The sequence below is a fragment of the Lissotriton vulgaris genome, chromosome 1_1, assembly GCF_964263255.1.
Source record: "Lissotriton vulgaris chromosome 1_1, aLisVul1.2, whole genome shotgun sequence".
Classification (NCBI taxonomy): Eukaryota; Metazoa; Chordata; class Amphibia; order Caudata; family Salamandridae; genus Lissotriton; species Lissotriton vulgaris.
The window spans coordinates 277,778,037-277,789,724 of record NC_141685.1 but is presented as its reverse complement, the minus strand read 5'-3'; positions in this window follow the sequence as shown (position 1 = coordinate 277,789,724).

Sequence of the window (11,688 nt, the reverse complement as noted above, 5' to 3'; positions counted from 1 at the left end):
TTGAGCCGCACCCTGGCAAATCGAAACCGAAAGTGAAACCTACGGTCTCGACACAAGAAACTGAGCAGGTGCCGTCCTCGAAACTGAAAGTGCGCGTCACTTTGGTCGGAGCCAAGGCCTCGGAGCCCTCGGCGCCGAAGAAGCAGAAGGGTGTCGTCGAGCCGAAGGCTCAAGTCAAGGGCGTCGAGACGAAGTCTGCCGCGCCGAAGACTCAAGGCAAAGTGGTCGAGCCGAGTACGTCGGCGCCGAAGGCGGTCGACACCAGCAAAGGGCTCAGTGACCCGAAGAAAGCTCTCGGTGACCCGAAGAAAGGACTCAGTGACCCGAAGGTTCTCGAGACTCCGCGTCAACAGGACAGGGCCAAGAGCGGCGCACCCCGAGAGTCCACTCCTGGTGAAGCCTCGAGGGATCCTGTCGAACCAGCGCGCCCGTCCCCTGCTTTCACCAAGAAGGTGACGGACTCCCTGCAGCGCATCAGGGAGAAGGCATCATCGGTCGGACCGAAGGATCCTCCGCCTCCGAAGCCGGTCGAGAAACCTCACAAGGCGTCGACGCCCATTCACTTTACGTTGCCGCCAAAGGTGGCGCCGAAGGCTTTCACTCCTAAGGCGGTCGCTACCATCACCGAGAAGGTTTCCTCGGCACCGAAGTCATCGACGGTGGTGCCCACCCCGAAGCCTCGACGACCTTCAGTGGACGAGCACCAAGAACACTTTATTGATGCCGAAACGGGCAGGCTTTCCCTCCACAAGCGGAAAATTGCCCCAGAACAACCAATGGAGTCCTACAAGATTCCTCTGAAGAAAAAGAAGGACTCTGCTTCCACTCTTGTCTTGGTGGAACCACTTTCTCCACAGACTCATAATGTTTCGCCCACTTACTCTGATGTGGACGCTGGGGAGGGCAATGATGAGGATGAGTACAGCTATCCCGTCTATACAGACCCTGAGGATACCAATGAACCCTGGGCCGCTGGTGCTGACCCGGGTGATCCTCATTCAGGACAAGACTCTCAACTATATTCTGTGAAGATGTCTCCTACAGAAGACTCTGCAGCATTCAATGCCCTCATTGAACGGGAAGCTAACAATCACAACGTCCAGCTCCATACTGACCCTGTTGACGTCGATTTCCTTTTTGATACCTTCTCAGTCTCAGAGAGGACTGTCAAAACTCTGCCTATGTTGAAAGGTGTCTTGAAACATACTGGGGAGATCTTTAAGGAGCCTACCAGGGCGAGGGTGATAAACCCTAGGATTGAAAAGAAGAATAAGTCGGCGCCTACTGATCCTACCTACATCAAAGGACAGTTGCCTCTGGACTCTCTTGTTGTCTCGAATGCCCGGAAGAGGGCTAATTCTCAGACTACGGGTGATGCTCCTCCCCCAGACAAAGAATCTAAGGTCTTTGAGGGATCAGGGAAAAGGGTGGCAGCACAAGCAGCCAACATCTGGTGCATTTCCAATACACAAGCGCTTCTGGCGAGGTATGACAGGGCACACTATGACACGCTGGAGACCCTGTTGCAGCACCTGCCTGATGAATACAAGAAGGCAGCTGAGATGCTTATTCAGGAAGGGAAGCTGATCTCTAATGCTTCCATTAAGTGCGCTCTGGACGCCGCTGACACTGCCGCCCGGGCTGTCAACACTAGTGTTCTGCTGCGACGACATACCTGGCTGAGAATCTCTGGATTTAAGCCAGAGATACAAACCACCATCCTTAATCAAACAGTTAGTCCAGATCACCTGTTTGGCCCAGAGGTTGACACCACCTTAGAAAAGATTAAGAAGGACACTGAAACTGCTAAATCCATGGGTGCCTTACAGTCCCCGCAGTTTTGTGGTGGGTCTTTTCGTCGCTCAAGCACTAGAGGCGTTTCCAGAGGCCAGCTCTCACAAACCACGCAGTACTACAAAGGCAACACTCAGTCCACATACACCAACAAGAGTCAAGGTGGATATCGTGGTAACAGCGCCAAAGGCAGAGGTCGTGGAAACAACAACTCCAGATCCTCTGCCACCAACAAACAGTGACGCCTTGTCACTGCCCCCCGGCCACGCAACGCCGGTCGGGGGGAGACTTCAGCAGTTCCTGCCGGTCTGGAGAACCATCACCACAGACAGGTGGGTCAGAACACTTATACAATACGGTTATTGTCTGGAGTTAACATCCACTCCACCCAACATACCCCCAAGACACCGTCTTATGTCTGCCGAGCATTTGCACTTATTGCAGCAGGAGGTCATCGTCATGCTGCAGAAAGGAACAATAAAGCTCGTGCCTGTGCAGGAAAGAGGCACAAGGGTCTACTCCCTGTACTTCTTAATACCGAAAAAGGACGGGTCCCTCAGGCCCATCCTGAACCTCAGGCCCCTCAACCAGTACATCCTGTCAGAGCACTTCCATATGCTGACCCTGCAGCAAGTGCTCCCGTTGCTCAGTCAGGGGGATTTTCTCGCAACTTTAGACCTAAAGGATGCGTATTTTCACATTCCACTGCACCCGTCACACAGAAAGTACCTCCGGTTCACCATCCAAAACCAACACTGCCAGTTCAAGGTTTTGCCTTTCGGAGTCACCACGGCACCCAGGGTGTTCACAAAGTGCCTGGCGACAGTGGCGGCGCACCTAAGGAGACGAAACATCCACGTCTACCCTTATCTGGATGACTGGCTCATCCAGGCGAAGTCAGCCCAGCAGTGTGCCGCTCACGTGTCCCACACCATTCACCTCCTTCACGATCTGGGATTCTCACTGAATTACCCAAAATCCCACCTCCAGCCCGCCCACATACGGCAGTATCTGGGTGCGACGAACAACACTCTGGCAGCCACAGCACAGATGAATTCAGTGAGGGTCAGCAGCATTCAATCGCTGTTACAAAAATTCAGACCTCGGAGGAGGAGCCAAGATGGCCGCGGAGATGGACGTGTGATCTCCCGGCTCCCTGAGCCCTTGTCTCCCACACAATAATCCTGCTTCCTATCCTGTACCTGCGTACCGGCGGAGTGACTGGGGAAGTTTTCTGATTCCGGAGGTGTCCCTCCGGTGTCTCTAACTGCCTGGCAGCCTGAGAAACGTCGAGAGCCACGCAGGGGACGACCCTAGCCCTGGACCCGGGACCTGCTACATACAGCGCCGCCTGGGACTGCCGTGGCTACAGGGGCCGATTACCTCGGAGCGGCGCCGTCATCCTGGGCTGACCGACTGGAAAACTGGCCACTACGTTGGACACTCGGGTGACTGGGACTGCCGGCCGATTGTAAGCCTGACTTGCTCCTTTCCACGGCGAAACGCGGCAGGGTAACCACCCATTGTTTATCGTATGCCGGGGGCGCCTCAGCAGCCGTGACTCCCTCACTGCCTCGCCTCTCCTGTGCCGATCGGCGGAGAGCCCCCCCCACTGCATGCCGCCTGCGACTGCGGACCTATCCTGCTTCGAGAGAGCGGACCATTTCCTCCTGGCGCCGGCTCTGCCTGAAATCACTGTTTGCTCCGGTGGTGAGTCCATGACGGCCGGCTCGTCTGTGATAATGGCGGATGGCGCCCTGGCTCCTGCTCGAACTCTCCGGCTTGCACCTAGTTGGGGAGCTGACTTGATTGAAACGTCTCATACCACGGAGGTACTGGAGGAACGTGCTCAAATTACCCTTGCCTCTGTCTTCCTGGCTCTGACTAGACTGCGGGGTGAATGGCGCTCGTGTTTGCTGCAGCTGGAGCTGGAGGAGAAGATTGATGGCTGCCTGTCTGGTTCGGAATACACTCTGCCCATCCTCTCTCCCTGCTCTACTAAACAGCCTCCGCTAATCCCGGTCAGTGAAACATTGTTGCCGGGGACGTGTGGAACTAATCAGCAGCTTCGCGATGTCAGGAAGAGCGAGCTGCATTATTCCCGCCTGTGTACTGCTACAATGTCTCTCTCCCCAACACGGAGCGCAACCTCGCCCACGGAGTTCCAGGGGCTGATGATGCAGTATTTGCCTATCCTGCCTGACTGTGCCTATCTTTTGGGGACATTGTTATCTCCCGTGATATGTGGTACTGTGGCTTTCGTCATGCTGATTTACTTAAGTGTTGACTTTGGTTGGGACTGGCGACTTTTACTCAGTCCTCGGTCTTTTCTCTACTGCCAAGTGTGGCCATTTTGTCCCTTTGTTCTTGTGGGGGTGGGCTCTCCCTTTCTTCTCGTAATTGCTGGCTTCCCTGGAGGGGCGGGCGCAGGGGGACGTCCCAGATCGGGCCAGGGCTAGGTCTTACTTAGTGTGATGGATGCTTGGGCGGGCGGGGACTAGGTTGGGACTGCTCCTGGCTTTCTCTGCCTGTTCCATTAGAATTGTTCCTCCCCTTCCGCATGGCGCTGACCAATTGTTTCGCACGGCGTAGGGGTTGCAAGTGGCTGGGAGTCCGGGAGATCGGTTACTATGTGGGCTCCTCCCCGCCTCCTTCTTTGGGGAGTGGTAGATCAGCTTGTTCTTTTCTTCCTCCCTATACTCTTTTTTCCTTTTTCTACATTTTTCTTGCTGTTTCTTCCCTTTTTCTTCCGCCTTTTCTTCTCTTGCTGTATTTCGGGTTTATAGGGCGACAGGCACGCTGCTAGGGGGGGGGGTAGGCCATAGCCTCTGCATGTGTGTAGGGTGGGGGGTTATATTTCATTTTTGTTAGTTTCTATGGGACCTATTTTTTGTCTCTTTTATAATTTTACCTCTCTTGGCCCATGTTCAGGCATACTGGGTGATGGGTGGCTACGGAGATACGAAGGGGATGTAGAGTGCCACCCGGTAGCGTGGATAATGTGAAGCCATCCTGCCTGGTCGGGACTTGCTTATTGATAAGTGAATTGATTAGACACTGTAGACTATGTTGTGTCCCACCTGCATGGGCCTTGCTCTTACTTCCTATTTTACGAGTATGGAACACCATGACCTGAACTCAATAGTTGCAAAAAAAAATTAAAATTTAACCTTCATTCCTCCTGTGTCACGGTATTGCGGCGTTCTCCAGTTTGATTTCTGCTTAATAACCCTGTTCTGCTGCATTACTGTGTCGCCATATTGCATGCTATAGTGCTATATGAGAGTTCGTGGCCGGCCGGAAGGTTGTAGGCCCGTATTTGTTATTTACTTCATGCACAATAAAGGTTTTCAAAAATTAAAAAAAAAAAAAAAAAAAAAAAATTCAGACCTCAACACCCGCTTCCATCACGAGTGTTTATGCAGTTGATAGGCATGATGGCCTCCTGCATCTCCATAGTCCCGCACGCGAGATTACATATGCGCCCGCTTCAGGAGTGCCTTGCACGTCAGTGGACTCAGGCTCACGGGCAGTTGAAAGACCTAGTGTTGGTGAGCGGTCGGGCATACAACTCTCTGCATTGGTGGAATCCACGAAACCTTTGCAAGGGACGACCGTTCCAAGAGCCTGTGCCCCAGATCATCCTGACAACGGACGCTTCTCTCCAGGGATGGGGAGCTCATGTACTCCATTACACTGTGCAGGGCCTATGGACGCAACAGCAACGGAAGATGCACATCAATGTTCTGGAACTGATGGCAATCTTCATGGCACTAAAAGCCTTCAAAGTACATCTGTGCAACAAGGTCGTGTTGATCCGGACAGACAGTATGACGGCCATGTACTACATTCAGAAACAGGGAGGTACCCACTCTCCGCAGCTGTCTCGTCTGGCTCAGAGCATGTGGAAGTGGGCCATTCAGAGGAACATCTTCCTCATGGCAGAACACCTCCCGGGCAAGGACAATCAGATGGCGGACCTGCTCAGCAGGTACAGCCACCAAATGCACGGTTGGGAGTTGCACCCATCAGTACTCCACCCGTACTTCCAAAAGTGGGGTCATCCAGAGATAGACCTGTTCGCCACAAGGGAGAACGCAAAATGCCACAGCTTCGCCGCCAGGTTTCCATACCCGCAGTCACAGGGCAATGCGATATGGATGAACTGGTCAGGCAGATTTGCGTACGCTTTTCCCCCAGCACCTCTGATACCGCTGGTGGCACGCAAACTCAGACAGCACTCGATGACTCTCATCCTGGTTGCTCCAATGTGGGCTCGCCAACCATGGTATACCACGTTTCTGGAGCTGTCCGTGGTACCGCATCAGAGGCTACGCCTCACACCCAGCCTTCTGACGCAGAGCCATGGCGACATTCAGCATCCAGATCCGCAACAGCTCAACCTGGCGATCTGGCTCCTGAGGTCTTAGAGTTTGGCTACCTACACTTGCCTCCAGACTGCATGGACATCATCCGTGAGGCAAGGAAGCCCACTACTAGAGCATGCTACGCGGCGAAGTGGAAGCGGTTTGTCATTTACTGTGCAGACCACAACATTGACCCGCTAGATGCATCTATTCAAAACATCATTTGTTATCTTTTCCATCTGTACAAATGTAATTTGGCCTATGCTTCCATTTGCATACATTTATCTGCGATGGCCGCTTATCTCCAAAACAGGCAGCACCTCTCATTTTTCAGGGTGCCTGCTATTAAAGCCTTCCTAGAAGGGCTCAAGCGTGTTATTCCTCCGCGGACTCCGCCAGCTCCGGAGTGTAACAACGTGGTCCTCACCAGGCTGATGGGTCCCCCCTTTGAACCATTGCATTCCTGCGAGATTCAATTCTTAACATGGAAAGTGGCTTTCCTTATTGCGATTACATCGCTGCGACGAGTTAGTGAGCTCCAGGCACTAACTATACAAGAGCCCTTTATTCAAATTCATTCTAACAGGGTGGTGCTCCGCACTAACCCTAAATTTCTTCCTAAAGTAGTATCTCAATTCCATATTAACCAAACTATTGAATTACCTGTGTTCTTCCAAAATCCTGAGTCATTGGCGGAGAGGATGCTCCACACCCTTGACGTCAAGAGGGCCTTGATGTATTACATTGATAGGACCAAGGATTTTAGGAAAACTAAACAACTCTTTGTTGCCTTTGCGCCACAACACAAAGGTAACCCTATTTCCAAAGCTGGTATAGCTAGGTGGATAGTTAAATGTATTCAGATATTATTATTATTATTATTGGATTATCAATGGAGGTGCACATCAAAAACTCTTCAAAAGGTGCTTTTTTCTCTCTAAAACACCACAAGAAATTGAAACATTTTCTTCCCCATGATGACCTCAAGACAGTAGTCCAATCACTAGTTCTCTCTAAAATCGACTAGGGGAACGCCATCCTAACAAGGACTCAAAAAGCTCACTAATCGTTTTCTGGCAACGCTCCCAGGATGTGGAACGCTCTCCCTAGAGTCCTCAGATGCAACCCCTCCTTCTCCTGTTTCAAAAGGGACCTGAAACTCCATCTCCTTAACAAATACTTTCCTGACCAACGTCAACTAACCGGGGGCCAGATTATCAAGCAAGGTTGATACATTATCGCCGCTTTTATCGGCGGGAAACTGCCGCTTATGCGCGATAATGAGCTTGATAATATGCCCTTGTGAATTCCCATAGAAGCCCAGGTTCTGAGGTTAACCTGGGCTTCTATGGGAATTCACAAGGGCATATTATCAAGCCCATTATCGCCGCTTTAGCAGCAGTTTCTTGGCGATAAAAGCTGCAATAATGTATCACCCTTGCTTGATAATATGGCCCTCAGACTTCAATATCCGAGTTCACTTCTCTCTCGCTTGACATTCAAGGATAGTTGGTACCAGACTGTTAACCACCTTTTTTTTTTCTCTCCCCCTCCGATGCACTGTTTACTTATTTTTCATGCTGCATTTTTTTATCCCTGGTTTTTCTTCCTTACTGCCTGCCTACTATGTAATGCAATTTCCTTCTGTTTTTTACAGCGTGTATGTAAAGCGCTCTGATACCTACGGGTCAAGCTAGCGCTATATAACACTTTTAAAATGAAAAAAAAGCAAAAAAATAAAATACTGTTTATTTCCCTCATATAATTACCAAACCGTGCCCAGAGTTTAAATGAAGGCGTCTCTATCTTCTCAATCAGCGGAGTAAGCGTGCAGCAGCTTTCTTTTTCCTTTAGACGCCATCTGCCAGGCCCCGAAGGATAGTTGAATGAAAGAATGAATGAATGAATGAAATTATTTGTAGAGCGCACGAAGGCCAATACGGCTTCCTGGCGCTGAGAGCTCTAAAGAACAGAACAGACAGGGCCAGGAGGTTTAGCGGGGGTAGGCCAGGGCAAACAGGAAAGTTTTGAGCGCTTTACGGAAGTGTGAAAAAATAGGGATCGAACGCATAGAAAGAGGAAGGGAGTTCCAGAACCGGGGTGCAAGAACAGAAAATCGGGTTCCACCAGTGCGAGATTTGTGGAAACGGGGAACAGTGAGGAGGGCAGAAGAAGATGAACGGAGAGGGCGGGCAGGGGTGTGAAGGGAAATCAGAGAATTGATGAAAGCCGGTGCAGAGTGATCCAGGGCCCGATAAACAAGGCACCCTAGTTCGAACAAAGATCTCTGCAGGATGGGTAACCAGTGGAGGGATTTGAGGATGGGAGTGATGTGATGGGTTTTGGGCAAGTGAAAGATGAGACGGGCAGCCTGATTCTGGATAGCTTGAAGGCGGCGGGTTTCGTAGGCAGGAATGCCTGCAAACAAGCTATTGCCATAATCAAGGCGGGAGGTGATAAGGGCGGAAATAATGATTTTGAGGGAGTAAAGAGAAAAGAAGCGGGAGATTTTCCGGATCATCCGGAGGGAGAGGAAACAGGAGGACACCACGGCACTGACCTGGCCGTGCATGGACAGGTCCTGACTGACCTTGATGCCCAGTGTTTTGACGGAGGGAACGGGGGTGGGAGGGGGGCCAAGGATGGGGGGCCAGAAGGCAGGGGACCAATTTATTTATTTATTTATTTATTTTGGCGATTTTTAGAGCGCGCAAATACCCTAGGGTGTCTCGGCGCTGTAGTTGCAGATCACTCCAGAGGAGGGGGGATTAAGCAGGGAACAACCAAGGGCTGGATGAGCCGCCAGTCAGGACAAGCTCAGTCTTATCTGGATTGAGCTTGAGGTGGTTGGCGCTCATCCACCCAGAAATAAAGACCATGGTGGAGTGGAAGAAAGATAGGGAGTGAGAAGGAGAGGAAAGATCAAAGACGAGCTGGAGGTCATCTGCGTAGTTATACACAGAGACCCCCAGCTCAAGGAGGGAAGAGATAAGTGGATGGATGTAAAGATTGAAAAGAAGGGGAGAAAGGGAGGAACCTTGGGGGACCCCACAGGGCACCGGGAGGGGGGGAGCAGAAAAGCCGGGGAGGTGAACAGCTTGAGAACGTCCTGTCAAAAAGGACGTGATCCAGGAGAGGGCAGGGCCTCGTATGCCCGCTGCGCTGACACGGTCCAAAAGAATGTTATGGTCGACCGTGTCAAACGCAGCGGACAGATCGAGGAGAATCAAAGCTTGGGGAGAGTTGACGTCGGCCTTGGCTTTGAGCTCGTCAAGGACGGCTAGCACCACGGTTTCGGTCGAATGACCCGAGCGGAAACCTGCTTGGTGAGAAGCAAGGAGTTGGTTCTGTTCAACATAGGCAGAGAGACAGGAGGTGACGTAAGATTCCAGAATTTTAGCAAGATAGGGAAGAAGAGAGATAGGTCTAAAGTTAGAAGGGAGAGAAGAATCAAGACCAGGTTTTTTAAGAATAGGGGAAACAATAGCAGATTTAAATGAAGAAGGGACCAATCCGGTGGAAAGAGAGGCATTAAGGAGGGAGAGAGGGGTAGCAGGACAGGAAGAAAAAAGAGTTTTAAGAATGCGGGCAGGGGCACAATCAGTGGGGGAGCCAGACTTGGTTTTAGTGAGCAGAGCTAGGAAAGAGTCCAAGGAGAGGGGCGGAAAAGAAGAAAAGGAAGATTTAGGCGCAGAGGGGACAGAGTGAAGTAGAGTAAAAGGAGTGACCGAGATGTTGGATTTAATTTTAACAATCTTCTCGATAAAGAAGTTGTTTAGTGAAGAGCAAAGAGCCTGAGAGGGAGTGAAGTGAGGGCAAGCACGATCAGAGGTGGCCAAATTGTTGACCAAGGAGAAGATATCTTTAGATTTGTTAGCCGAAAGAGCCACTTGTTCGGAGAAATACTTGGTCTTTGTGGCCAGAATGGCCTTCTTGTACTCCTTAAGAAGAGATTTGTATTTGGCCTTGAGGTCGGGGCAGTAGCTACGGCGCCAAAAGCGCTCCGAGCGTCTAAGCTCCAATTTGAGGGTCTTGAGCTCCGAGTTGAACCAACGGTGAGCCTCATGAGGGCGAATGGACTTGACTAACTTGAGGGGGGCTACTAAATCACATGCGGAAGATAGCCAGTTGCCAACTGCAGCGGCCTGTGAGTCAAGGGAAATGCCAGTGAGGTCTGGGGAGAAGAAGCAAGGGAGTGAGAGAGGGAGGACAAGTCAGCACGATTCCAGCTACGAGAGAAAACATTCTTGGGACGAGGGGGGTTGTAAGGGGAACCAATGTTGATGGTGAAGGAAATGAGAGAATGGTCAGACCATGTACAAGGGAGGATGCTGGGGGGGGAAACTATGTCCTGGGATGACCAGACTTGGTCCAGAATGTGTCCAAGATTGTGGGTAGGGACCAATACGTGGGACTTAAGGTTGAGACATAGGAGAGTGGCCGTGAAGTCCTTGGACGCTGAGTCCTCCCTGGGGTCGCCAGGACTTAAGGTTGAGACATAGGAGAGTGGCCGTGAAGTCCTTGGACGCTGAGTCCTCCCTGGGGTCGCCAGGCCAGTAGTTAAAGTCACCAAGCAGGAGAACAGAGGAGTTGTTAACTACAAGCGTGGCGAGGAGTTCCTGCAGGGAGGCCACAAACGGGGGCATGTTCAGGGGAGGGCGGTAGACAAGGACGACAGTGAGAGGTGCGGAAAGATTAGAGGAGCGGGCGACCAGAAAGTCCACCCCAGCTATAGATGCTTGGGGGAGAGGCTGGAATTGAATAGTAGATCGAACAATCATAGCGACACCCCCCCGGTCTTGCCCACGGGGCGGTCAGCCCGGAGGGCATAATAAGAGTCGGGGAGGATGGCAAGAATGTCGGGGAGAGAAGCCTCAGAAAACCAAGTTTCCGTTAGGAACAGAAAATCTGGGGAGTCTGTGGTTAGAAGGTTAAACAGGTCAAGTTGGTGCTTGCCTGCCGAGCGAGTGTTGAGGATGTAGGCAGAAGCAGTGTGAGGGGGTGATGAGGGTCCTATGGGGGGAGATCCGGTGTCCAGCGTAGGCAGGGGAGGAATTGGGCGTGGAGACACAACACGGTCTGAATGGGGGACATAGATATCTAATGCAACAAGATGCTGCATGAGGGTATGGGAAAGAGGCACCTCAGCGGTGCAGGCGAGGAGTTGTGCAGGCGTGTATGACAACAAGGGGGCAGGGGATGTGGCCCCTGGTCCCGGCCCGTCGCGGACGGGCGCAGACGGGCTTAATTTAGGCGCAACTTCGGCGCGCCTACGTCGCGCCCGCTGCGCTCGTCCGCTGCGCGGCCGGGTTTGGAGGTTACCCCGGTAAACTCCTCAAACACTCGAAAAAAAGAGCACGCTACACCCCCCGGGAGGAACTACTGAAAGTAAAAACTAAAAAAGAGTTGGATAAACTCGTGTGTGTCACGACCTATGGATCTCACACGAATAAATTCAGACAGATTATTCTGCGGAACTGGCATTTGTTGGAGGGATTAGATTTCCCCCTGCAAAAACCAATTTTTG